Source organism: Ammodytes marinus (genome assembly GCF_949987685.1).
Source record: "Ammodytes marinus genome assembly, chromosome: 17".
In the NCBI taxonomy this organism is placed as follows: domain Eukaryota; kingdom Metazoa; phylum Chordata; class Actinopteri; order Uranoscopiformes; family Ammodytidae; genus Ammodytes; species Ammodytes marinus.
Window position 1 is genome coordinate 16,089,388 of NC_137221.1, and position 26,313 is coordinate 16,115,700.

Here is a 26,313-nt window from a genome sequence, read left to right on the forward strand (position 1 = left end):
TGGAACTTCCATCTTATTTATGTGTGAGCAATGGGATAAATGATCATGTTGATCCTACAGCATTAATGTGGATGGGATTCATTTAAACTCAGTCCATAAAGCCACAATAAGTGACTTCTGAGATTTGTGACTGTTAGATTGTTTTCATATTCAAGTCAAGTCTTCTGTAATCCATTTCCACGTCTTTGCTTTCACGTCAGTAATGAATGCAAATCATTTTTAATATGATGGGATTTCAGCCACTCCTGTTAGTGTTGCATAGCTTTACACAAAATTGCTCCAATTCTACTGAGCAAAATCCATGAAATATCTCAACCAAAGTGAGAACAAATCTAGAAGGATATATTATGGAGTATACTATGACTCATATTACAGTGCAAAATTAGCAGCATGCACTGAAATAATTGAATAATCAGATGGTTTAATTTAAAGCCATTCTGTCCAGCTAGGTTATCATCTCCCCTTCCCAAGCCAGGCCTGGGACCTTTATCCTGGTGACATGGAATGCTTTTTGACGCATGACGGTATGATATTAATGATGGCCCTCCTCAAACCTACGCAGGAGAAAAGGCGAGCTAAGGGAGGGGAAGGAAATACAACCCAGTGACTAATTAGGCTAATTACCTGAAAGGAGTTTGTCAGTCTTCTCGAAATGTTGTGAATGTAGGGATGTGGCTCGGTGAAGCAACAGCAAGCAACTTGGGAGGCCTAAAACCACATTGCGTGACTAGGAGAAACCAAATAAAACAGAGCAAAGAGACGGTTTGTTAACTCCATTGGGAGGTAATTGGGGCATCGTGCCTTTCTTTCTCAATAGTGTATACAAAACTGTCAAACTTGTCTAGCTTATGACCTTTGGTGATGTAATTGTGTGTTGCTGCAAAATGTGTTTTCAGAAACTTTTAAAAAGCAGGTATTAGTAGTTTATCATGTAAATGTTTTATTTTGGTAGTTCATACTCTTTTTACTAGGCTACTTAAGCTATTGGTTTATCTTTTCTCTTTGCACTACATTCAGTCATACATTCACATGCACACACACTTCAGTCAATGGCACAAGCATACACCAGTAAAGCGAAGTAAATGTTGTAAACTTATGTCAATCTTCATGCTTGTGGTACCACGGGAGCTGGTGGAGGGATATCAAACCATTTGAGCTTAAAGCCACTACGGGTAACATGGCACGTTGGCGGCCCCTTTGGACAAAAGCGGTAGTATTTTTACGACGCCAGCTGTTGTGAAGCTGTTTTCTAGCTTGTGCCAGGCGTGCGAGATTCAAATGATCAGGAAGCAATATAGTGCATGTCCGTGTGTTGAAAGTGTGAGGGCACCGGACTCTTTTCAGCTCCGTGAGAGTGGTTAGTGACACAGCATCAACTAATGCCAGTCAGTGCGCTACACACACCTGATCGCAATGAGTTGATGCAGCAGTGTCACCTAACTACTCTCTCTCACGGAGCTGAAAGATTACGTGTCCTCACACAAAGCGAATGAACGAGAGAAGGCAGTTAGTATGGATCACTATGAGGTAATGTGTTTATTTTGTTGTAAATAATGACTATTTCAGATGAATAACGGTCATCTGATGATGCTGGTGAGGCAAAGTAAACTTTGTTTTAGAAGGCTACCGCTCATTCATTTAGGAGTAAACACTGCAGTCTAGTTCGCTACTGTGAAATTGTGTATACGTTGCTTGGCAACGCCTTCCCGCCCGCCTATCACTCTCCCTTTTAGCTTTTCTTCATTGCATTTTCTTTTTATTTCTTTGATGGTTCAGCCCCGTTATCAGTCATTATGACGACAAATAGCTGTCTCAAACAAGGCTCCCGCTCCCCTTCCCTCACCTGGAGGGATAGGCTTCTCAAATCGCATTGTTGCGCCACACTGAAATCTGCGACCAATATGGATATGTGACCATAGAGCATGCACGCGTGAACCGAAAATCGGACTTGGTGTGCGACCAGACCAAACGCAATAATAAAAACTATATAAAAACGTCTTTCTTTGCACTGATGGTCTCGTTTGCTGTTAAAGGTAATTTATGATTATGTGAGGAAACATGAGGCTGTTTAAAAGATATTTAAATGTTACTCGTAGCTGCTTTAAGTGGAAATGAGTGCAAAGCCATAATTACCTGTGACCCACCTAACATTACAGTGGCAAGACCAATGCAATGACATGGGGAAAAAGGCCCCACTGTGCTCAAACATGGGGTTGCCCTGTAGGTTACAGTAAATGTTAATTGGAGAGTGAGAAATATAGAATATGCAAAGCACATCACTATAACTGAATGAATGGGAGCACTCACAGCTGGCTTTCATTACGGAGCAGGATATTGCCACATAGTAATCTTAGCCCTCTATTCCTAATCCCTCAGATAAAGTCAAGCTGCGTTGCAATTATTTACATGCTTTGACATTTTCTTCATGGCACACATGGGTTCTTCGACTTCTCTGTGCCAGCAAAATCCCACTAGGGCTCCCTGGCACAAAGGCCACAGATCATGAAACAAAATCCTATGGCTATACCCTTTTATTTAGGTATTGATAGTATTATTATATTTAAACACAATGCTTAATATCAGCTGGATGGATAAGAGCAAATATAGTAAAATAAATAAAAAATAAATAGATTGTATTTTCCATGTAAGTCAAAGCAGATATTTAATACATTTTCAAAAGAAATGTCTGACACATTTAGGTGGAGTTAAAATATGATCTAAAATGCTTTTATTTAATTAAAATAGGTGGAACTTCTTGGATTTGGCAGAGTCTTACCTTCTGTGGGCATCGGCATTGTGACGTTTCAAATATTTTAGCTGCTATTGAACTCAAGTAGCCGGGAAAAACACCAGAAATATTTCACGGCAGCTTTGAATTAGGTTGGTCTCTGCTTTTATTGGATTAGTTCACAGTTAAAAGTAGTGCACAGTAGTCAGCAGGAAATTAGAGATTACATTGTGTATTCATTGTGAAGTTACCATGTGATTTGTTGCACAGGACACATTAACATGCAATAAATATTGTTAAGAGATGTCAGAGTGACACTGCATTTTCAGGGGCCTGAGTTGAACCCTGTATGCTATAGAAAAATAGCAAACTAACAAAGAAATAAATTGGCTCATAAATCGTTACCCATCAAAATTAGCCTTAACCTTTTGACATGATTAAAAATAGCCTATATAAATTAAACATACAATACATGTTTTGTAGACATCTCCCTGGCCTGAATAACCATTGTTTTTAGCTGCACCTCCCGCACCTTTTTTCCTCTCTTTCTACCTCACACAGGCCTGCATGCACATACCGGCAAGCACTTCTGCTTTGACAGCTCACACGGTGCGGCGGAAAACAAAACAACGGAAATTTTTCCCAGGATTGCGCCCATTTATCGTTCTGCTAGACTGCACACGCCTGATTGACCTGTGTGGAACGGACCTGCAAAGCACACCGCTGCATTCAAAGACATAAAAAAAAAAATCGGACAAACGGGCCAATTAGCAGACCAGAAGCATGGTCGTATTCACTTGCTTCCTAAACAGATGTGTGCCATCGTGCTCCCGATGGCCAGTCCGGGCCTGCCGGCGGCGCACTCATTTGTTTAGGAAGCAAGTGAATACGTCAATAAAGAGAGACTGCAGATGCGTCCTGATTTATATCAGGGATGGACGTAAATAATCCAATTTTACAGTGAACATCTGTAAATTAGGGATGTGAAACGACTCATTATTTGCGCGTCGACGTGTCGGAGGCATGAATCGAAAAATCGATCGATTTACTGTGCAGCAGCATGCAGTTGTGGTGCTGATAAGAATGAGCAACTGCGCTTTCCTTTAAGCAACACTGCTGCCGCCCACTGTGTGTGTTCAGACTTAATTTGCAACAAAGCCTTTTTGATAAAAAAAAATTGAGGGTTTAATTAAATACTGTCCTTGCGTTGGAGGTGAATGTAACTTACTCGGCTGAAACGGAGGGAGGCGGCTCACTGTACAGCCCCTTCAGTCGCGCAGTCAGTTTGCCGACATGGCTCTGTGTATTCGGGCTCGAGAACAGATCGCGTAAGCCATTCCCCTAGACAACTTTAACGGGCATGATATCCCCGACTATCATTTAGCCATCAAACCAAGCAGTTATTCTGCAGATCGGCTCACTTGCTCACATTGCATGGCGAGGTCTCCCGGTGATTTTCACCTTCACAGCGTTCCACTCGCTGCTTTGTTTGGGCGGGGGCTTTGTGTGAAAGTGATTTAACATCACGGTCATAGACGAATCATGTTATAACTTAATGATGGATTGGATTTATATAGCGCTTTTCAAGGCACTCAAAGACGCTTTACAGGGTTCCAGGTTCCAGTCATTCACACACAGTCATACTGGTGGTGGTACACTACCATAGTAGCCACAGCTGCCCTAGGGCAGACTGACGGAAGCGTGGTTATAACTTAATGCTGCATATTTTGGACAGCACTGATGACCCACAGTGGACATTTAATGCGCGCACACAACAGAAATTAAGCACCTGCAACGGGCTTGTGACCAGACATGAACTCGCATCATGGACGTCTCCCATGTCCCCAAAAAATCTAATAAAGTTAAACCCCTGTTTTACCGATTTCTATTTTTAGAGTCTACTTGAGCACAAGTCGAAAATCGATCGTTGAATCAACACATTGTTCACATCCCTACTGTAAATATTGTTTTGTAAAGGGGACAGCTTTTGTTGTGCCTGCTCATTTAACTATGACCCATAAAATGCAATATTCTTACACAGACTAACTACAGAAACTGATGTATGCGATGCATGAAGATTACATTTAATGATCCGACCACTGACGCATAGGAATGATGCTCCCCTTGTTGTCTTTGTCTTTGCCTAGCCAAAGAAAACAATTGCGGTCCTTGGCTTTGTATTAATACAGTGATTAAACTTGGCTGTTGTATGAGGAGAGCAAAAAGCTCAGATTGATTTTTTGCATGTATGTCCATACATTTGTTTATGTGCCTTATTATGTCTATATATAGATGTCACTGAGTATGTGTGTGTGGCATATACTCACTGAATGTCGTACCGTTTTCTCAAATAGAATCTTTTCTCAGCACAGCATTTGGCAGTAAAACCTCAGTACTCCACAGCCTCTTCTTATTAGGACTGTGCTCACCGTCCACCATTTTGGTGCGAGCCCATCTCGTCTGTATTAGATATCTGTTCTGTTTCAGCCCACACTGCAATAAGCTTAAGTGCTGCACAGTCCATCTCCCCAACACACTGCGTAATGGCCTAGACCACTCTGGAATCTCTCCCCTCTCATCACCATAGCAACCACCAGACTCCTTTTTTCTGTCTGATTCTTCTCTTTCTCCTTTTCTTTGGAAACTCTTTATTCATGTTTAATCTATATCCATAGAGAAGGAAGCTATCGGAGGCAAAGGGAATTAGGAACATTTGCTGAGCCTCTGAAAGTATCTACTGGTGAGAAAAGAGACCCCTTATCTCTGTGTCTCACTGCATTCCTCACACTCCACCATTGCCTGTTTCCTCTCCATCTTTTTTTCTCTCCTCCCTTAGTCTTCCTTCCCCTTTCTCTGCTCTACCTCAAATCTCAACATCCATGGCTCCCATATTCTGTTGCCTCCTCCCAAATGTTATTGCTCGCTCCCTTTCTCTCTCTTTGAATTTTAAAGTACTGTGATGATTATTCAGTCATGTGTCGCCAAGTTCCTCTTCCGTCTGTGTCTTAGTTGCATATTCAATGTGCCTCCCAACTGGGTCAGCCAGAGAAAAAAACACACAGCCAGCTCTGCCGCACGACTCAACCAGTCTGCCTCCTCAGCATTAAGTCACTGCAGGTGTCTGAAATAGTGGTGAACTTTGCACAAAATTACATGAAGTAAATTAAAAAGATTAAAAACAGTCTTGCTTGAATGCACAAATCCAATTTTAAATGCATTACTGCATAGCTAAGATGAAGGCAAATTATACATTAGATAAAAATATTGGTAGTACGGAAACGGAATATCTACATCAAATGTGAATCAATCAATCAATGGGTATATGAGAGGTTTGGTGTCACCATAAAAACAATAAAAAAATTTCTGTAAGTGAATAGAGCAGCAGAGGGATTCCTCTCCTGCATCCTTCAGGGCTCATCTACAATAGTGTCTCTTATCTACTCCCCTTCGACCACCCCATCCCTTCTCTCTACCTCCCTCCTCCATATTAGCATAAGAGGAAGAGGAAGGCGGGTCCGAGTAGATGAGGGTGATGAGAAAGCAGTAAAGCGTGAGTGAGTCTAGTGCCTAATTCCCTAATTGAAAAATTAGGCCAACCAAAGATGTGATGACGCAGGTGAAAGACGGATAAAATCCTGAAATCCTAACGTTCTTCGTTCCTTCCACAAGGACTAATATGCAGGGATTTTATGGCCCTGTTTTTGAGTTTGTGTCAGTGTGTGTGTGGGGGGGACTGTTTTTTTTTATAACCTGCCCAGCACCAAAGGGATTCCTTGGATGTTGTTGCTGCCTGCACAATTAAACTAGGCTTTAATTAGGAAAGATTCATAAAAGAAAGTAGTTATTTGCCAAAGAGCAAATTACATTGACTGTTAGTGATTGATTTTGATAACATATTGAGCATCATTAAGCAGCCATATTGTTACCTGTTTTTTTCTTCTCTTCTCTATTGACGTTAATGCCGCAAAAATAGGCGATGCAGTCTGCTTTTTAGAGATTCCTTTTTGGCTACAAAGACCATATTCCACTTGATTAAATGTGACCAGTAGCTTCCAGCATTAAATTATCATCATGTGTGCAAGATAACATGTATAACGATAACAAACAAAGAACAGGTCTGTACCACATGTAAATCAACAACCAAACATTAGTCAAAACAGTTACCGGTGGCAAATTTGTCTTCTATTGGGTGTAGTGATGTGCATAGTGGTGTATTCCTGTTTGCTTTAAACAAGGATATGGCCATTCCTCTTCAAGTTTAACATGGATACATTACTCTATTGTCTCATGTAGTGCCGATAGACCATTATTTCATATATTCATCCTTTATTTATCACTTAGACCCTTGTTTATGTCAAAAGGTGTATTACCAACCTCTTTATGTGAGTAATCAAAATGTCTGCCGCAATTTTATTAAATTGAAGAAGTGTTGTTTCACTAGCTTTGTACCTATAGTGCGGTTGGCTTGTAGGTTTGCTTTCTGTATTGAATACACATAGGAGTTTGCAGTCTAAAGTATAAGTCAATCACTAGTACGTAGTAGTAACACACAGAAAAGTAAACTAGTGAGTTTTCAAAAGGAGCAAATTCTGGGTGGCATAACAGAAATTATTAATGGTCCTCGAGTTCCCAAATATCCTGTATTACTTTCAGACCGCACCAGTCTGACGTCGGAGTTGTGCTGTTGCCATAGCAGCACCAACACCTTTTGTTATGTGGATTGTAAATGTCAACCAGGTAAGCCTACATTTATTTTCTGTGAGAGATTAAGGCGATTTAGATTGCTAGATGCTAGGAGTGTGTTATATACAGTATATAATCTACGATAATATCTTAATTGTCGTTTTTACGATTTGTGAAATAAGAATTTAGTATGCAGTGTTACCCCCAGGAAATGTCTTAGTCAAGGTGGTCACTGTCTAGCCGTACAGGAGGCGCGGCGAAAATCTTGGGGGTATTTTGCTCAAAGATGCCAATGCGCACTAAAGAAATAGGCTAGTTCTGTTTATTTGAATGACACTGACCTTATAGTTGTGCAATTTTGTTTGCTATGTGCACATTTTGTGCAAACATGCAGACGGTACAAAATACAATTAAAGAAAAATTCTACTGTTTTGGTGCAATACCATGCAGACACACTAAATAAAAATAATGGACCATACACTTAACATGTGTATGCACATCAAAGTGCTTTTTAAAGTTCCTTTTTGGATGGGGGGCTGTTGTGAGATTATTGTGGACAATAGGCATACTCTGATGCGATTAATTCATATATGGTTATTTTTAGCCTACTTGCTTGATTTCTTTTTAAATACAGAGGTTATTGGTTGTTTTGGAACATGTATTTCCAAATTTAAAACATAAAAATAAAGCAGCATTTAAAATTCAGAAAAATAAATCTTGTTGGCCTACACAATTAAGCATGCTGTTTGAAAAATAATTCAATAATTGAAATAATACAATGTGTTTTCCCCTTAAAATGACTAAATGCATTTCAAAGAGAGTTACAGTGTGCACTTCTGTAAACTTACTGAAAGGTGCCTGGGCCATCACTCTCATGCATGTATAAGACTTTTCTCTGCGCTGTATGAGCCGATAAGTTGTGTTGCCACGGTGATGTGGAGTCTTAAACTAGTCTAGCTTTGCAGAGCACTTCTTTCTGTTCAGCTAAATATCCCCATAGAACCGCACTGCGTTTATTATCGCCACCGGTTAAATGTCGGTTTGCTGCTGCTCGTTTACCCTCCCGCGTACATGCCGTAGTCACGCGCAGCGCGGCACGGTCGCGCGCGCAGAGCCCCCGACACAGAGCAGCTGATAGTCTGAGCAGAGAGAAACGCTTGGAGACATGTGCACATTTATTTACCGCAAATCACGGCCTTTCGCGCATTTCTGACCATGAAAAATCACACATCGCGCTTGCTAGTACATTAATTGTGCAGCACTACAAATAAAAAAAAAAAAAATTAAGATTTTTTTTATTTTTATTTTTGGTCGGTCAGTAGTCAAGACGGGGGGCTGGTTTTGCTAAGGCGGCCACCTTAACTATAAAGCGCTGGGGGAAACACTGGTATGTCACTCGTTTTGCAAAAAACAATCAAAACATGTCAATCTGCAAACTGATGGGACCATTTTCTCTCCAACAGAAACACTAATTTAAAATAAGGTGTTTTTTATTAATACTATAATTGACATCTAATATGATATTAACAAGAACAAGCTAGTAAAATACAATGCCTTTAGTTTACAAGTATTGATTTTTTTTATAAATTTTTGAGGGATGCAAAATATTGTCATTCATCGTTATCGGCAAAATATCAAGATATTATTTTTTGTCAATATCCCACACCCCTAGTATGCCTCGAGCACCTGGGTGTTTGGTGTTTTCAACGTAGTCTTTAAGGCAGCGCTGGTTAAGGTTAGGGTTAGGGATAAGGTTTGGGGATAGGGCCTTCCAGGCAGCGCTGCCTTGTAGGCTCCGTCGGGGGCACAAAACACCATCGAGCCAAGACTTGGCCGCAGTATGATTCAAATTCCTTTTTAAATCCATCTCTGCTTCCCCACATGTATTGAATGCTTTTATTTCCATGAACGATATGGGTGGAATCAACTCCCTTTAATGACAATTATTTATATAAATAATTAAACAGATCAACCTTGCAAGCCTTCTATTAAGTTTTTCAGTGAAACAGTATTTGTTTTGCAATTTCTTGCATTCAAATATTTAAACCAATATTATTTATTTTTCTGAGTCATTGTTGCATGCATGTCTTGTCCTTAAAGATACCAACATCTGCTTTAGTTCAAAATAATAGCAGTGTGTTTAAAAAATTGAGTAAAGATCAAAATCCGTATCATAGCTTTTATTTCCATACACGCAAATGCATTGGGGACATTGCACATTCTATTCCAACTCCAAATATGAAGAAACATTGGTCAAATGTTTCTATATCTTTACAGAAAGTGAAGAAAAAGGAATATTAGACTGTTCAAAAAAATAGCAGTGTCTGCATTTTTATTTACAACTCAAACATTTACTGTATCAACTGAAAAATGCATGAAGATTTAGCTTTCCTATGAATCACTGAACTAATATTTAGTTGTATAACCTCTGTTTCTGAGAACTACTTCACATCTGTGTTGCATGGAGTCGACCAACTTAAGGCACCTGTGAACAGGTGTTTCAGCCCAGGACGATAGGACTACATTCCACAATTCCTCTGCATGTCTTGGTTTTGCCTCAAAAACAGCATTTTTGATGTCACCACATAGGTTTTCTATTGGATTAAGGTCCAGGGATTGGGCTGGCCACTCCATAACGTTAATCTTGTTGGTCTGGAACCAAGATCTTGTTCGCTTACTGGTATGTTTGGGGTCGTTGACTTGTTGGAACACCCATTTCAAGGGCATTTCCTCTTCAGCATAAGGCAACATGACCTCTTCAAGTATTTAAATGTAACCAAACTAATCCATGATCCATGGTATGCGATAAATAGACCCGACACCATAGTATGAGAAACATCCCCATAACATGATGTCTGTGCCACCATGCTTCACTGTCTTCAAAGTGTACCGTGGCTTGAATGGGGCCGCAGACAGTTTGTCAGACCACCCCCAAACACTGAATTCAAGCCACTGTAATGTAATATTCCTTTTTCTTCACTTTCAGTAAAGATGGATTTGATCATATTTGGATTTGGAATAGAATGTGCAATGTCCCCAATGCATTTGCGTGTTTAGAAATAAAAGCTATGATATGGATTTTGATCTTGCCTCACTTTTTTAAACACACTGCTATTATTTTTAAGTGTACATCACAGTTTTTTTTCTCTGAAAAGCCAATATAAATTCAGTAATTTTAGACACAATAGCCACAAAACCCCTAGGGATTTTGGTTGGACTGTTTCAAAATGTCTAATAGACAGTGAAAGTCCAAGATAGTTGCTACACAAAACAAAAACTGCTCTTAGCAACACTTGGTTCATTGACATATAATGGATGTGTTTGTTGTGCTTTTTCTTAAGCATATATGGACTTCAAATGGAAGCCCTGCTATTATATAGCTGCAATTTTATTTACACATTCCTGTAAACGGCTGGCGGTCTGGGAGAGCAGAGCTCCCGATCCGGCAGATTAGCTGTTATAAGTGTTTGGCATGGGAATGCGCCTCTAGCGTATCTGACCGTTAAATGCTTCTGACACTTAATTAATGACGGATTGTTCAATGGCAGTTCTTCGTCAGCCTAATGAAGACTGTTTCGCCTCACACCCACACACACACTTACATAAACATACAGTACACAAACTACAAGGTATGGCATGGACAACTCTCAAAAATTTTGATAATGTTTGTCCAACTTACTCATGGTGCTTTGGTATTCTAAACCTGTGTTTCATCTATACTATGAAATTAAAGTTCTATCAATAAAAATCTTCAATAACTATCTGCATAGGTGCCTGCACATGCATTTCTCACTAGGGATGAAACAGTGTACGTTAGGGCTGGGCGGTATGGAGCAAATCTTATATCACGGTATAGGTAATTGTATATCACGGTATAGATTAGGGCTGGGCAATAATTCGATTACGATCAGTAATCGCGATAAAACTCCCATCGATTACGTCAATATGCGTTTGACATAAATCCTCGATATGAAAAAAAAAAAAAACATAACTGATATGAATTTATCTAACAGCCAATCACAAAGCAGAAATAAACTCAACAGCCAGTCAGATTGCAGTTTTTGCATTTCCTGTCTAATTACATGCCCATTTCCTGGTGCAACGTGCATGTTTTGAGCTGCAGTGGTAAGGAAAGAGGGACTGCGTAAGGGCAGTTATCTTCGACTTGGAGCAGCTGGGGGGACACTGAGGAACGGGGGCTGCATTCATTCAAAATGTTAGCCTAAGTATTAAATATGTAGTAGGCCTACACTGCTCTTCATGATAAAAAATACACGGCACAACATTCAACTTAACATTTTATTTATTTGACGCACTTTTTAGATGTTAGTTCCTCTTTTAATGTGTCATTGATCGCTTAAGCGAGCGATTTATTTCCACCGTTAACCGGCACGTTTTTCCGATCTGCTAGTGGAGCAGCTCAGCAGGACAGTGGGCGCTCTCACAGCTGATCGATCGTTACCGGGTCGGCTTGTGCAGCTGGCGGCCGGGCTGACCACTCGTGCCAAGCGCATGCTGTCATACAGTAAAATGCAAAATGTTATTTTTAGTTTTTAAACCCCTTTTGAGTAGTGCTATCTAAAAGGGCCAATAGATTTTAATCATTCAAATCTCTGCAGACGTGTAGCCTATTTATTTTATGGGGACCATTATCGGACAGTTGGTGCGTCTTTTTCTCCTCTACCACTTATATTATGCCCGCACGTTGGTTGCATTTCAGAACAGCAACACGCTTTTTTTAGTGGCGATTTTTGAGTCAGACCACTTTTATTTCATCTATGTAAAGAAATGGCGACATATAATTGTATATGCTGTTTTATAGCATTTGAGCGCTGGAAATCGTTTGTTGTCAACATCAACGCTGTTGACCGCAGGAGTTATTTCCTTCCTAACTACTGCCTTCTGTCGTTCTTTGATGCCGCTTGTAATGCTCCGAAATGAAACTCTTTTTTTTCCTCTTTCGCTGTTATTTTGTCAATTTCTACTTCAAAGAAGTTCCTCTTCTGTGCCGTAATGCACATATCCATGTCGTAAAACCTCTGGGCGAGGCCTCTAAACTGAGAAAATATAGGGGCGTGATACGATTGTTTTCAGCCGCCGCATTTATCAATAATGGCCTGGCGTACGCCGAGATTGGCGAGATACGACTGTTTGATAAATCCCACGCGATACCTGGCGTAGGGAGGTATTTGCGCCAGAATCGGCACCAGTTTCCACGCAAGTTTGATAAATGAGGGCTACTGTGTGCAAAGGGCAATGAGTGGGGGGATTGTGTTGACAGTGTTGTGTATATGTTTGTGTGTTCAAGGGCGTGGTGTTGTGTAGAATTTTAGAATGTACATACATACCAAGTTGTCTGTTTGCAGCCATGATGCGGCAACATTGAGCTGTTTCTCACTTCCCTGCCTTAATGTTGGCTTCTGTAAAAGGCCCTGTGTGCACCCTGCTGTTTCCAAGCTGACAGACTACACAGACAGGGCCTACCCTCACTGCATTCTAACAAAGAGAGAGGGAGATTGTGAGGTAGAGAAGTTGGAGACACAGGAAAAGAGACATCAACTAGTGGAGAGGGGTTAGCTACTGAAAACAACTGAGAGGAAGGTATGAAAAGAAATTCGGAAAATAAAAATGGACAGAAACAATAGATACAATGATTAAATTGTTGAGGATATAATTACATGGATGACTCACAAGCTGGATACCAATCCAGAGAAGGACGCGGTCTACGCGGTCTATGAAGGCTATAGCCTGTGAAGGCCGATTCGAAGGCTGAACGAGCGTTGTTAAACGAAACGGTCTCCGCAGGTCTCCGTTTACGAGCATTTCCGGTTTGCGTAACAAGCCGTTGCCTTGCGTGACGACTCGCCGCTCCTGTGCTGCCTAGCAACCCTGATTGCTGCCAACGGAAACAGCCTTGTCAACGGAGGAAAAAATAAAAAGAAGTTGCCTACCAGACGTAAAGAAAAAAAAGTACAAGAAAAAAGAAAGAAAGATAAAAGTAGATGGAGCAACACGTTGCTGTTTTGTTATTTTTTATTTTATTTTATGCCATCTCTGAAAAAAACGCAATGAATCTTGGGATATGTTGGGCCGCGAAGGATCCATCTGTTGCAGCCTTCAAAACCGTGAAACGAAGGCTGCATTTCTCGGCCGCATATGAAGGAGCCTTGCTAATGGAACAAGCCTGTGCGCGCCGCTATGACGCAATCGTTCTTCAAATGCAGCCTTCCTAGGCTGCAACCCCTGGATTGAGATTCAGTGACTGTGTGAGGTAATAGAAAAAAAGCTAATAGGGAATCTTCTTGCTCCACCCTGTTGGAGATTCATCATCACAAAAAGCAGGTCAGATGAACACAAGGAACACCACACGGCACATTTGCTGCACTGTTACTCATGCACAGCCTTCTCCACAGCCATGCATTTTTTAAGCCAGTGAGCTCATCTTCCCAAAAAGCACAAGAACCAGACTTCTCTCGCTTCTTCTACTCTGACATAGCACTTTTGTTATTTGGTTGTGTGTGTGTCTGCATAAAATGTTACCTACAACACCAACATCCTATTGACCTGTTTTGTTTGGCGTTCGAAAGGTTGTTAATGCTAACGTTGTTATTCTTCCACTGTTTATTTGCGGTACCAGTCTCGCACACCAATATTGCCACTTTATGAAAGTGTGTAATTAAGTGCCTCAGTTGGCCACTTGTAAATGTCATCTTCTCAGCCCTCTGCATCGCAGACTTTGATGTTATTAATTCCAGCCTGAGATGACCCCGATCAGCCAACTTGCTGGAAGCAAGGGTGTAGAGTGGTTCACCTTTTGAACCTGTGCCCCATTTTCAATGAGGTTTGATAAGTTAATACAAATTGTAATAATAGATTGTCATCTAAATTACACCTTTTTTCAATTTACAAAGACTTGTCGGAATAAATAACAACAACCAAATACTATTAGCTATGTTTTTCATTCTTTGAACTTTAAATGTAGGTGAGCATGCCAGTTTTTGACAAGTTTGAATAATAATTATTATATATTTTCTTTTGATCTAAAAGTCACCTATTATGCAAAATGCATGTCCCCGGTGTGTCTAGAGACTCCTAAAGTATAAGAAAAAACAACCCTCTCTCCTTTTCTCCATCCTCCCTCCCACCCCCCCCCCCCAATACCAACCTATTTTAGCAATACCTCCACCTGTGATTAGCACACCCTCAGATATTCCTGAATCATACTGTAAGTTTGATTCTCACCGGCAGTTAGATTCAGGGACAATCAAAGCAGACTGGGCTTTTTGGAAGACAGGGTTTATAAAGACAGACTCAAAAAGAAGAGATTACATTATTACAATAATTGAACCTGAAAATGAGCATACTAGGTTACATATAAGGATGGAATCAGCTTGCTATGTTTTAAGTCTGACAGAATGCTCCTTTGTCCAGAGTTTGATGTTTGGCTTGTGGTACAGTAAAAATTAATGCCAAGTAAGAAATGTACTAATTTTGTACAGTGTTCCTGTATATGCACATAGCTCTTTTTTGATTTTCAAGTCAATGGTTTATTTGATCAGCTGTTGCCTGTAGCCATATAAAATAATTATAATATTTGTTGTTTTCTTTGAAATGTACTTTGCTATTTATGCCTGCACATTCCTTTTACTTCCCTCTATTTTTCATAATTCCATAATCTTGCTTTCTCTCTTATTCAATCTGATCAATCAGTCATTTTTATCCTTCTCTCCCGGCGTCTATCTCTGATCAGGATTAGCGTCTTTTGCTTGTTAGCGTGCTAGCTCTTTTTCTCTCTCTCTCCCACGTTTGTCTCTCAATACAATCCCTGTTTTGTGTGGATTAGTGACCGTATTGTTTTTGGATTAGGGTTTCATTGTTTCTGAGCTTGGATGAGTTAGAAACGTGCTTCTAAATATGCGTGTGAATGCGTGTGTGAGTACAGTATGTTCAAAAGTGTATCCGAATTCGAGACCAAGGTGATGACTCTCATTTAGTCTTTTACAACATGCAAGAAGCACACAGTTACACACTTTTCATGCCTGACAGTTAGCTTTGTGCTTTCTGTGCTTGTTTCTTGTTTATCTAATTAGGGGGCCAATCCCAAACAGGGCCTGGGACCGTGTTTTGCAGAGCAACGCGGTTCCAAAGCAAGGCTGTTTCAGACCCCCGCCCTCTCAGCAGACAACGATATTCAGACATGCCGACCATTAGGTGGCGCTACACCAAGGAAAACACGTTTGGGGCTATAACTCCCACACTGAACATTACACAGTCAAACCTTTATATCCACAGATTCACTGGAGTCAGCTGCATATTTTGGCATAGGCAACGCCCATATGCGATAAGATCTGGGTTTTTTTTTCCAAAGAATTTGCACAATTGACACCAAACTTTTCACAGAACATCTACAGATGCACACAAAAAAAAATATTTAAAAGAATTTTGCGACAGTCGATGACGAAACAGTAGTGCTTTGAATATTTGCGAGTTAGCTACCTTGTACGTTAATGCTCTTAAATCCAAAACTATGAATCATATCAAGTCCAAACTATAGACATATGTTTGTGCTATCCAAAGAAGCATTCACAAAAAGTTTCAGATTTTTTTTCTTAAGGGGTCTCCAAAAACACGAAAAAAAATATTCCTTATCCACTTGAGCCTATTTCTCTGCATTCTCTTTTCTTTTTGGTCTATAACTCCCAAACCGAACATTCCACATTACAACTTTATATCCACAGATTCACTGAGGTCTGCTGCATCTTTTAGCATTTCATTTCTGAATGTTTAAGTCTAATATATAATTTGCCGATGCTAATTGTGCTAGCATTTCCCATTGACATACATCGTGGAATTAGCATTATGCTAGCGGGATGTTTTGGCCATTTTGTGAAAGGCTGACTACCTGTTTTTGCTCATAACTCCCCAACCAAACATCACCCATTACAACACTTGACATCCACTTGTTCTATAAATTGAGCTGCATATTTCTACCTTCGCCAGTTTCGCAGAATTCATCCATATGGGGGCGCCAAAACCACAACAAGTATATCCTTATCCACTTTAGCCTATTTCTATGCCTCATGTTAATGGCTACTCATTTGTTGTATGCTATTGTTAAGCTAATTGTAGCTTTTGTTTATTGTTTTCATTTATATGAACAGATTGTAAAATCATGTTTTGATGTGGCTAGTTGTAAGCAATATGGCTGACAAAAGCTTGGAACTTGGAGCAAATTAGTGTCCCCTTGTGCTTGCGTAATTGAAGACCAGACATGGACTGACACTCATTAAGAGTGTCAGGAAGAGGAGGTGTTCTATAATTGTCATGTTTTCATGTTGTGTTCAGTCACTCATCGTAGATAGTGAGAGAAAGGGACACAAATATAAAACTATCCAAGGAGGTGTCTATTTATCGCATAGCAGGTGTCTCTGTTAGCTTCAGTGTTACAGAGACAGTCTGCAGGTGGGAGGCAGGGGGAGGTCTGCGGATATGCTGTGCCTATCAAGATGTGAAATACATTCCAGGCCATAGCATGTCAGACTTAACATTCATTGTTTGTGACAGTATGTTATGTATGTAGGCCTATGCTTATTTACTCTCTTCTTTTGCAGGTACATTGGTGTGATAGTTAATTGATCCAGAGAATGTTCAGCTGTTTGGAGTTTCATGAAAAGTTATTCATGAAAACAGTATATAATTATCCTATATTTTGTGTTGGGCTATTTGTTGCAGTCTTTTGGTTCCCCTCAATTGCTTCTTCCCATCAGTTTGATTGGAATTAAACTTTTAACAGCAAGTGTACTGAACACTCCAGTAAGGAGGACTTGAGTAAACCTGCATTCATCATTAAGCAGCTGTGTGATCCAATACATCATTACGATTGCCTTGCATGCATGTAACCATAAGTGATAAAATACCCAGTGATGGTTATGAACCAGAACCCAGTGCATTCTTTCTCATTGCTTTAATTGATATCAACCAAGCGGCTCCCTTTTGGCCGCTGTGTTTAATCATTTCTCCGTTTACTAGGCTGCTCGAATGCCAGCAATGCATCAGGCCGGACATATCGATCAGCCATTGCCAATTCCCTCCACTCATCCCTTTCAGACCTTATCGACTGTTGAGTATTCACTTGTTAGCCACCTAAATGTTAAAGGTCAAATTTAAGGTCCTGTACATTTGTTATGGGTAGTTGTGAATGCAGGAAAAGCAAAAATAATCCTAAAATTGATTTTTAAATCTTTAAGTCTGTGTGCAAACATAATTGAATAAACAGTGTTAATATGCACATCTGTTTGCAGTCATGCATTCTGACTAGATATGGACAGGTTTCTGTGCAAAGTCTTGAAACATATGCACACGCATATTGCAGTGGGCAGAAAGCCGAATAACAACGCAGACCCTTGAAGGTTGATTTACTGGAGGGAAAATAGACAACTGGTTGTGTCATAAAGGTATCTACTCCAATGCCTGTTTTTTGTAGATACATATCTTTTACACAACAACTGGGCTTTAAGCTGATTTTTGTGGTATGCTTGTTTCTCTAAGTCTCCCTGTCTGCTTCTGTATGTGCCAGACAGACTCTTGCTCAAGCTCTCGATAAAAACGTGCTGATGTCACTGAAGCATAAAGTGAATGCACACCTGTTTGTTTTGTGTTTGTCTCTTACCCATCATTTGGCTTTGCTACGTGCTCTATTTGAGGCCGTAATTCACACTGGCTTTTCAGTGTAATGAGGCAAAGAATGGGAACAAGCCGCGGTGTTGTATCAAAGGGAGGGTTTTTTGTATGCAAACCATCTTTGTGAGAGTGGGTGGGAGGTAAAATTGGCATCTTTTGTGAGTTAATAGTGGAATCCTGCCTTGTATCCTTCATACTCTATGCGTTGGTGTGTAGCTTCCGAGCAGTGTGTTGTGAGTGACAATGAGGTGATCACGTGGTTTATTTATGGGCCTTACTTGGCTCACCTCCATATTCCACTTGATTTAGCTGCAGCAAAGAGCACAGCGCTTCGTTACACATTCCCAGAATGGTATGTGTATGGATTTTCAGCACTGTTCATGTTTTCATTGGATATAGGTGTGTCAGAATAATGTATTTGATCATAATCTTTCCTTTTAGGGCATTTCTGTTCCAAAATAACTGTCATTCTTTGTGATGGTGTAGTTAAATGGAAACAAAACTGTTAAAGCAGGCATTGACTATAAAATAGTAGATCCCCTGGGGAACTATACCTCTAGTAGATCTGGAATCATAAGAAAAACTAGCTTTGGGAATACAGGGTAGGATTTGAAGGGAATACCTTGAAACTTTTCCTTTCACAAGTCGCCCTGATTCTTTTGGGGCTTGAAGGGGCATAGGAAGATTCAGGAATATATATATATATATTTATTTATTTTTCTCCCGTCCCTCTCTTGCTCTTAGTTCTGTCTAAGAAAAATCTACATGGATGAATTTCTACAAAAAGATTGCTCACCACAGTTTGCGGCAGTTCTTTCGTCAAACACTAAATGTTTACTGAGATTCTTGGGAAGAAACTTAATCGTTTAGATTAACCGATTAATAAACTACATAGTGGGTAGAAGAATAGTTGTTACTGGCAGCCCCAAATGTATCCAAATGTTGGAATGAAAAAAGAGGTTGAATACAGAAGAGGAGGACATGTTCTGATGGATTATCATATTGTGATGATGATGGTCAGTAAGAAGTGAATAAATCTATAAGGAGCTCAACAGAGCGCTAGTCATAAAGTGGAGCTCAGAAATGTAATGGATGGATGGATTATGATTGCATGACTCATTCCATATAACTACAGTTCAATAATTGGCCACATGAAAATTATTGGATTGTACCGCAAACTATCTGAACGTGGTTTGTTTCTTGATGATTGCAGGGTCGATTAGAGAGGCTGCTTTGGATATGCAATGGATGATCTAAACAAAACCAGTCAAACCCCTTGTATTTCGGGTTGGATATAAAGGACAGCATTTAAAAAAAACTGTGGATTCAATAGGATGCATATACTTTGCTTCTTGGGTCCTATCTTTTGCACATTTTGTTTGTATTCCATAGTTAACCACTGATACTTTTAAAGTTCCTAACAGTTGCACTTCTGATATGCGGGCCTAACATCGCATTGTTTGTTATTCTGTCAATTAAGCATGTGGACCGTGGCTGACGGTAGCAAACACTTCTCTCTCCACTTCGGTAAATATTTATATATTTTTTTTCTCTCTAATAAAATTGGAAACGGAACGGAAATTCAATAAGAACTCGATTCAATCAATTCAGAACCGGAATCTTAATTGAAATCCATACAATATAAACTATACCCAACCCTACTTTGTATATTGCAGGTAGAATAGTCCATTCAAAACAGGAATCCTCTCAAGAGCTACAGTAATATCAACACATTGTTTGTTAGGGTTCTTTCACAGGTGATCATTCTTTGTTTATTTAGTTTACATATCTTATTATTTTCTCATATGGTGGCAAAGGACCCCGACACTCCTACATTACTAGGAGTTTAAAGACTAATGGCAATGATTGAGTTAAAGAGTTGAGCCTAAAACGGAACATGAGGTAAAAAGGTTTCTCATCAAGGTCTTTATCTCAATGAGTCTAATGCTTTATTCCAAATTCCACCTGTAAAGTAACTGATAAGGCGCTACGGGACTACATGTAATAACATGTTGTACCTTTTTAAAGTTAAATGCATCAATCTGATGCAGTTTGAGAGGAAAATTAAAGCTGCAGTTGAGAGTTTTTTTTACTGTAATATTTGGCAAAACTGTCATAATAGCCATTCAGCTATATGTAGGTGAAGTGGTCTGAAAATATGTTTTTATCACTTTGCTCCCCCCTGCCTCTGTGTGCTGCCCCCCAAAATTGCCACCGCTCATGTTAATTTTGACCAATCAGAGCGAGGTCAGATTCTCCGTTCTTATTGGCTGTGGGACCTTGGCAACGACGTTGATGCGTCAGTTGCGTGAGCGTTCACGACCCTAGCAGTCTGACACTAGCCTACTGTTTGGTACTAGGCTACTATGGCGGACAGCGAGTAGCAATGTCTTCACAAACGAACCCTCAATTTACCATTCCCAGGATACCAACAACTAACACCGCTAAGACAGCAAAAAAACTAGGAAAGACGAATGTTGAAAAGTTAACTGCTGAAAGGGAGACGGAGAGAGCTCGAAAAAAAAGTACACGGGCCATGTCTTCTTGCCCTATCACATCAAGACCTCTCCGACCGCGACCTCGTCCCCTTCCTCTGCCCCTTGGCTGCCTGCCGCTAGCAGCAGGACATCCGCTGGCCCTATATAGCCCTAGTCCTGTGCTCAGTGTTGCCAACTCAAAGCGATTTTGTCGCTATATTTAGTGACTTTTCAGCCCCCCTGGCGACTTTTTTTTTCAAAACAGCGACAAGCGACAAATCTAGCTTTTTTTTCTGGTGTTATTGGTGACTTTTTTCGCCAAAGCAAGTATCACCTCTTCTCAACGAGCAGCGGGAGCACTGACACGCAGCCCGCTCCTCGCGCAGCAGCCCCTAGCAGCTGCGGTCAGAGCAGGAGATACACACACACCTCTCCGCTCTGTTACAATTAGTTTGCTATCTTGCCTGGCTGTTACAGCTACTTTTGTTAGGCCTACCAGCACACTTACAATGATTTTAAGCTAACATACATGGTCTGTCTGTGATTAAAATGAAGATGCTCAATATGTACGTATGTAGTTATCATTACTAATGTTTAATCACCTCGGAATCGGACATGGTGTTTGTCTCCTGTCAATGTAACTGAATTCACATGAACGCGCATAGCTGTCGTTCGGAGGGAGGAACTACAGCAGGTAGAGCGTTGGGAAAACAGCCGTTGGGATACCAACGGCTGAAACTCTCAACTGCAGCTTTAACAGGCTTAATAAATCAACCTGTTGTGATCGAGCATACCTTATATTGAAGGTGTTTCAAGATTCAAGAAGTGTATTTGTCATGTGCACAACAATTACAGCAGTAGTCATTGGCAATTCAATTCTTAGGCCTCAAGCGCCACAGGTTGTGAGCCTGCAAGCTTGTTATGGCTCTATGATAAACTCTTAGAGCAGAGGTGATAATGTTAGGGATAATGTATAGCGAACGGGTCAATCTAGAGAAATAAAGCCAGACCAGATGAACAGGAGCCCGATCTAGTTACCAGTATCCCCCTTAATATTACACAGCTTTGAACTAAATCAATCAATTGATGTCAACAAAATATTGATTTAAATTTGACTTTGTTAATTAAGTAAATGCTTGTATTGCTTTCATTACAAAAAAAGAAGAGATGCACCGATCAACTATTTTTAGTTCGTATCCAATTCCGATATCTGGGTTGGTGGTGATGTTATGTGTAAGGCTTAAGCAATTCTAATTTAAAAGAGCAATAAATATGGACACATGCATATAGGTTTATCTTAAAGGCAGACTATGCAATATTTTATTGAAAATATAAATTCACACAAAATAATCCCTCTCAACTTCTGCCCCACTAGAATATGTGGTGGTGTGTTTATCTGCACAGTCTTCCTCTCTATGGCTGTATTTTACAAAGTAGAATTTGTAGTACAGTGCAGAAGCCTCTCCAGGGCACTAGGTAAAGGCATATACTGTAGATGGGTCGTAATAAAGTGAAAAGCACTTTGATTTTGTTATTGAGAATATACACACGCTATGCAAGTTTGAATATTCAAAATACCTTTTCTTTATTAAAAGTACCTTAGAATGCCTACATATTTTCCTTTGTATCCTTCCTATTTTTGCCAGTTTTTCGTTGGCATTACGAATTTATTTGGAGTGCCACAAAAAGGTATTACAAAGCGTTAAATTTAACCTGGAGATCCCTGTGGGTACCCTGTAATGTGATGTTGGTCTGAAAAGGCATTAAACCTGTTGGGTTGACAAGGTGAAGAATGCTTCTATCCTTCAGTACTGACAAAACGTGTTTATCCTATACATACTATATGTAGCTTAGGTTCCATATCCTTGTCATTTCACGTTGTAAATTACTTGTAAATGACAAATGTAAAGATGCTGTGTAAAGGTATTGCTCATGTTGGAAGTTTTCCAGGTTTGCTGCATTTCAGGGTGCATTTGTTTTCTCATATTCCCCACATACCTGCACATTAACGCATCAACACTTACCCTTCCACAAAGTCCTCTCCGGTGAGGCTTTACTGTTTCCAAGGCAACCTGCAGAGCGGCAGAGAGAGGAATGTCTTGAGGGGAGTGCAAAGGAAGACAAAATGCTGGAAAATAAAATAGCAGGATAGAAGGCTTCTTGTTTTTGCCCAAACAACAGGACCTAAGAATAGGAATGTTGGTCCGATTGTGTGTTAACACACTTTGATGTCGAACATGGTAACATAGAAGGTGCTGAGGACTACTGGTCGGATTGCATTTCAGTTGGGTATGGATATTTATTTTGCCCAGAGGATAAACACATATATTTTGGTGACCCTGAGCGAAAATGTTCACTTCCAATTTGTAAACAAAAACTTTCTATTTATTCCAACTCTAATAGGAAGAACACCCTAGAAAATGAACCAACGATGCACCGATCCACATTATGTACTCAATACTAATTGCCAAGACTGAAGTGCGAACCAATTGATACCAACACTTTTTTTCCATGAATCTAAAATATGTGAAACTCAATGTGTAAAACTGTTTCACATTAATACTGGCATGTTGCTACACATTACTTATGTGCTATAATTGAATCATTTATACACTAACATTCCTTTCGCACATTTCAATTGCCTTGCTCTAAGAAATTGCTGCATTGTTTGTAATAAATTATTTTGTTTGTAGCATAGATTTTGATATACTTTTTACATGATCTTTTTGTTAATGTTTTGTAACTAATAACTGTTCCAAATGTATGGCTTAAGGCTGAATCTACTGTATTAGTACCCCACCATAATCATGAACAAAAGTATCACTAGCCATCAGCTGGCCCACTAATACATTTAATTAAAGCAGTTTACTTAGCGCTGTACATTTCTTGATAATGGATAACCGTGCCTGTGTGCACCTGTTTACTTGATCTTGCATTAGGGACCACAGGATGTTTGTGTTATTGTTTGAAGGAGTAATGTCAGGGGATAGATGAGCCTAAAAAGCCAGGGGTTTTAGATTCTTCAAGCCAGACAGAGTCAAGGATGTTCAACAGATGCGTTGATTTCTCTTCCCTGCTCCCCCAGCCCTGTCCCTCATCCGTCTTGTGGCTTTCCCTGAGGTCTCTCATGCTCCCCAATCCCTCTTAGTTTAGTCTCATATATAGTGAATGGCTACTGAATGGCACATTATTCTGTTTTGCAGACATTGTCGGAAGTCATCAATTCTGTATGAGCTCTCTTTCACACCTCAGTGGCTTTCACACAGCTATTGGCCCTTTTACTGCACCTGCCGTCCTTAGCTTGGGAAATAAGGATTTGTAGAGTTTCTTCCAGTATTTTGTGCATTTTTGTGTGTGCATCTTTGATTTTGTGAACAGAGATTCAAACATTCAATCTCACAAAGCCCCAACCACAGCGAGTTCTACCAGCATCCAATGCGGAAGTGACAACAATTGCAGTTCACCAAGTGACCACTAAGGGCAGGTTTCAAAACAGAGCAATTTCTCATTGACTCCCATGTTAAATATGCTGTTTTCACAGCATTATTAAACCAACTTAAGGCCTGGTAGAAAAAAACACAATAGTCTGTATGTTTAGGTCATATCTCCATGACAATTGACTGGACCCTTTTCAGGGGCTCAAACTTTTGTGCGGGTGGGCCTGGGTAGTTTTATTTTGAAAACTTGCTTGTTCCCTGGCTGTGGCTGCTTCATGTAAGGCTGTCAAGTTTATTGGGTTTTGGGAGATTATTATATAGCAAACTGTGCTGCTCCACTCTTGGATGCAAATAGAAAACATTAACAATGCATTCAATAATACACACACTCATGTATGCACATGCTCAACTGTAGGATGCAATCTATTTCTTGAATGTAAGGGAGAGTTAATATCCGCGTTCCTCAGCTTCTCTAACCAGAAGTGATGGGAGTTGCCAGCTTTTGTCCTGCCCATGTGTAGGGAACAGGAGGCATTGATTGAATTGCTGCTTGACAAAGCAGAAACTGCTTATTGAGCTAATGCACCTACGTGTTGGGATCGATCTCGCAATGTCACTTCCAAACACACAGCAGGAAGAAGGAGAGAAAGGGAAGAGGGACTGGAAAAATAATGAAAAGAGTGAGGAGATTAGAAAGAACGAGGTATGAGAGTGATGGGAGATGAATACAAAGGTGGCTACATGAATTCCTACAGAGATGTAGACACAAACACTCAATCAGGGGTGAAGCAACTGGTTTGGATTTCTAAAACAAGTTCAACATCCCCATGCAACTATTTATTCCTTACCACATGTACAACAGTATCTCTGTGTCCGTCTACCTCTCTTTCTCTTACTTCAAAACTTGAGTCAGTCTTACTTTAACCATTGAAATTGAAAAAATAAGTAATATTGTTGAAAGAGGTCATGTCAGACAAAAGAAGTCAGCACAAAAAGCATTTCTGGCCTGGAACAAGCATTTTATACTGCAACTCTGTAGACACTACATCTCAAAAACGTGTGCAAATATATTTCCTGTAGTGCATTAAACTGTCAATCACGCACATTCTTCTGGGAACTGGTTAATCCTTTCTCTGGATTCTTCTCAACTTAAGAGACACAGCAAAGCCATCTGATTTAGAAAGTGGGAATGGATCCCTCGATTCCCGCCTTCTACCATTAGCAGCATTTCTTCCGTTTATTTATTAAAATGGAAACTCATTAGATACAACCTGTAACTCCAAAGTACAAATAAAGCTATTGTCTTTATTTTACACTACTAGCCTTTTTTAATAACCATTTCTTGAAGAATAGGTTTTACAGAATGCACAGGTATATAACTATTACCTTTTCCTGAGAAAGAGTGGATGACAAATTGAGGACTAGGTTTGAAGCCCCCCTAGCAAGAAGAGCTCATCAGTCTTATTAGGGTGGAGGGTCATCCCACAGGAGACACATCATCTCCTTCTTCATTGCCCTTTATCTAACTCGCCAGGAATGAGAGGGTGAGAAGTGGAGAAGGGAAGGAATAAAGGGAAGTAAGCAGATGATGTAAGGCACGTATGGTTTGATGGATGGCAGGTCTTCTTGCGCTCAGTGTGTGTGTGTGTGTGCACATCGGTTTGTGCGCACTTGAGCGTGTTCTAATACTTCAACTGTTAGCCACAGTGCGCCGCAGAGAGAGATGCATTGATGGACGAGGAGCATCCTTTGCCGTTTCAGCAGTGGAAGTGCTTAAAGCATCCAGTCCCGAGGGGATTGGTCCATGTCACAGTCCCCCATCCTAGTGACTTATGGACCTGCCATGACAAACTACCAAGGGCTGATGTTGTGGGTTTGGACATGGGGGGTTGGGATGTAATAGTTCACGCAATGACATAAGCCCCCCTGGATGGAAAGCCCCCTCCCTCCAATAAAAACGAAACCACTAAGTGCTGCCAAGTTTGTACCATGAAAGTTTTAGCTTGCAGAACAATTTGTGAAATAATTCCATTTGTATGAAAGCATGTGCAGGGGAGGAACATAATGGAGAGTAATGTGAAGTCACCTCAGAAATATTTTAAATGTTTTTTCTCATTATTTCTCTCAAGCTCTGTTCTGTGTTTTTTTGTCATGCATTCCCCTCCATCTCCCATTTTCATGCTCTCTCTCTCAGTTTAGAAATTAGCCTGAAGTAATAAATGGAAGGGATGTGATAAAGCAAACAGTTCACAAAGGACTGGTTGTTTTCTATACAACTCTGAAACCTTGGTTCCGTGATTTGGACTAT

At 40.2% G+C, this 26,313-nt stretch overlaps 1 protein-coding gene across 1 annotated transcript in view; it reads left to right on the plus strand.

Annotated features, from left to right (window-relative positions):
* csmd2 (CUB and Sushi multiple domains 2) overlaps window positions 1-26,313 on the plus strand; it is a gene marked incomplete at both ends in the record, with an annotated part of 232,602 nt that overhangs the window by 38,344 nt on the left and 167,945 nt on the right. The gene's annotated exons all lie outside the window — the stretch shown is intronic.